This window comes from Octopus sinensis, linkage group LG10, assembly GCF_006345805.1.
Source record: "Octopus sinensis linkage group LG10, ASM634580v1, whole genome shotgun sequence".
Classification (NCBI taxonomy): domain Eukaryota; kingdom Metazoa; phylum Mollusca; class Cephalopoda; order Octopoda; family Octopodidae; genus Octopus; species Octopus sinensis.
Genome location: NC_043006.1, coordinates 85,608,773 through 85,611,430, shown reverse-complemented (window position 1 = coordinate 85,611,430; position 2,658 = coordinate 85,608,773). Strand labels below are relative to the sequence as shown.

Genomic DNA, 2,658 nt, shown 5'->3' with positions numbered 1-2,658 from the left:
TTCAAGTGATAACAAAACAATGATCAACAATAAAAATAGTCATTTAATTTTTATTACCAAAATTGTAAAATTAAAACAGAAAAAAAAAATGAAATCATAAACAATGGAATGTTAGAGTAGAATCAAACATAAATGCTTTAATATTTGTTATTTGCATTTGAAATTTTCCAATATAATAATCAAAATATATTTCTATTATCAAATATTTCATTTTAAATCCTCTGTTTCCATTAAATGAAGATAAACTATGGAGAAGTTAGAGATACTGGAATGTAAACAGCGTCAGAGAAGCGGCAGAGATGTAGGATTGTAATTGACACTTTTATCTTTCTTTTTTTTTTTTTAGGGCAGGTGGAACGGTGTGTTGTGTGGGTAGTAGTAGTAGGCATGAAAGGTTAAGCAGTCAGGTGGGATTTTTAAAGTTTAGCGCTTCATTGTCTCTGCTAGAGACAAATACATCAACTATGATAGACAGAATTAAACCTAAACTAACCCACTAAAAAAACACCAATGGAAAGGTGTGAGTGTCTGTGTGCGTGTGCATTTATTTACACACACACAGAAGGGATTATAATCCAAGCTGTGTCCGCATGAAGCACATCTGCATATTCCATTACAGTTGGGAGATGTTCTACAAGTTATGAATTTATTATATTACTCTCTTTACTCCTTTTACTCTTTTACTTGTTTCAGTCATTTGACTGCGGCCATGCTGGAGCACCGCCTTTAGTCGAGCAAATCGACCCCGGGACTTATTCTTTGTAAGCCCAGTACTTATTCTATCGGTCTCCTTTGCCGAACCGCTAAGTGACGGGAACGTAAACACACCAGCATCGGTTGTCAAGCAATGCTAGGGAGACAAACACAGACACACAAACATATACACACACATACATACTATTGATATATTCATAAAATGTATTCCCATATTGTAATGAAACATGTAACACAGAATTAAAATGGTACAACATATCCCAGTCTTATATATATATATATATATATGTACACACACAAATATACGAGAAAATGTCATCTCAGAGTAATAAAATACATCGGAGAATTGAAATTAATGCAAAAATAAAAGTTATATTTAAACTAAGCTATAAATAGACAGAAAAGCTAGAAGGGGGGGGGGAGAAAAAGAAATAAAACATTTGAATCACAAATAAGTCTGCATAGCTGAAATACACCACTATATAGAATGATATATTTTCAGTAGAACAGATTCATGGTTTCGGAACTGATATGTAAAAAAACTTTAAATCACTTGTTCTTTTATTATTATTATTATTATTATTATAATTTGGGTGGTTGTTATAAATGTGTAGGATCATAGCCTGCCCACTCTAAAATGTTCAATTACAGCACATATGACATCATATACAGCTGAGAGAGAGGGCGGAGGAGATACTGCATAGAGAAAATAGACATGTTTATTGCTTGTGGAGAAAGCTCATAAATTAGGATCAACCTAATTGAATTATCATAAAATATTAAAATGTACCTAAATGTCAGATTTTGATCACAATTTTAATTGAAATAGGAACATATTAATTAGCACAAGCAGGTTGATATTAAAAGAGTTAAAGATTATGTTACATCGTTGATATGTCTGGAATGTTTTAACCGTTTATGTTCTTATTCTATGTAATTTAAATATATAAATGTTATAAATGTGCAAGTTTACCCAAGAATGATATGAATAATTATAAAATATATAAACGAATGGATGGAAAGATACAAAACTACAGTTTTATACTTAAAGTTTTCACAACACTGATTAATAAAATTTCATCTAAAAATAAAAATAATAAACCTGAAAGTTTTACCAATAATAAATACAATTATTAGGAATGGAAAAACTTTTTTTTAAATTAAAAAAAAAAGAAAAAAAACTACATGAGCAACCTCTAATGATTATGGAAAACAAATCTAAAGGTTTATCATTCTCAGGAAAGTAGAAATACAGAGAAAACACTTCAGTTTAACAACTGACAGATGCAAGTGTTTCGAATGTCAATAGGAATGTGCAAAAAAGAAAAAAAAAACGCACAAAAAAGGTATGCAAAACAAATGGAATGACAGACACTGTCACAGGGTTTGCAGGATCCACAAATTATATTGAGATAAGACAGAAATAGAAATTTTTTAAGTTAATATACCTTTTAATTTTCAAGTGTTCCCAATGGTGAAAGTATGCTATTGGCCAGGTCCTAATTGTTTCAAACAGACTAAGCAATGTTATCCATTTACTGGCCATAGCATTTGCTATGCAAACAATATATAGATTGTATGACATGACTAATATGACATGACTAATAACTTTTTAATTTATAGGAAGTAAAATTTCAGGTTCTTTTTCTACTTCCTATAAAGTTTTTTTTAAATTCTTTATGTTCATTGAGGTATCCAAATATTACACTTGGCCATAGTTTTGTTCTGTTCCACTATCTCATTCTGTTTTGCAAAAAATTTTCTGCGAAAAACAATACTTTTAAGAAAACTGCATTTATTTGGAATTAACTGCTGAGGATTTTAAAGAAGTAGACAAAATTAGCTGATTGAATGGTCTTTATCATGAGGTGCTTATTTGCAAGGTAGACAGTTTACAATGTTAAAGGGCAATTAAGGGGTTGCAAGAGGAAATAGTTTACAAGG

General features: G+C 30.4%; 1 long non-coding RNA gene across 1 annotated transcript in view; it reads right to left on the bottom strand.

Moving 5' to 3' along the window:
- Positions 1 to 260: 260 nt before the first annotated feature.
- The window catches only part of LOC118765197, a 3,133-nt gene continuing 735 nt past the window's right edge, over positions 261 to 2,658 (bottom strand). The window contains exons 1-2 of the long non-coding RNA XR_005001062.1: positions 899 to 2,658; positions 261 to 659 (exon numbers count right to left, since the gene is read on the bottom strand). The exon at positions 899 to 2,658 is cut by the window's right edge and continues 735 nt beyond it. This is a non-coding gene — a long non-coding RNA (uncharacterized LOC118765197). The remainder of the gene's footprint in view (positions 660 to 898) is intronic.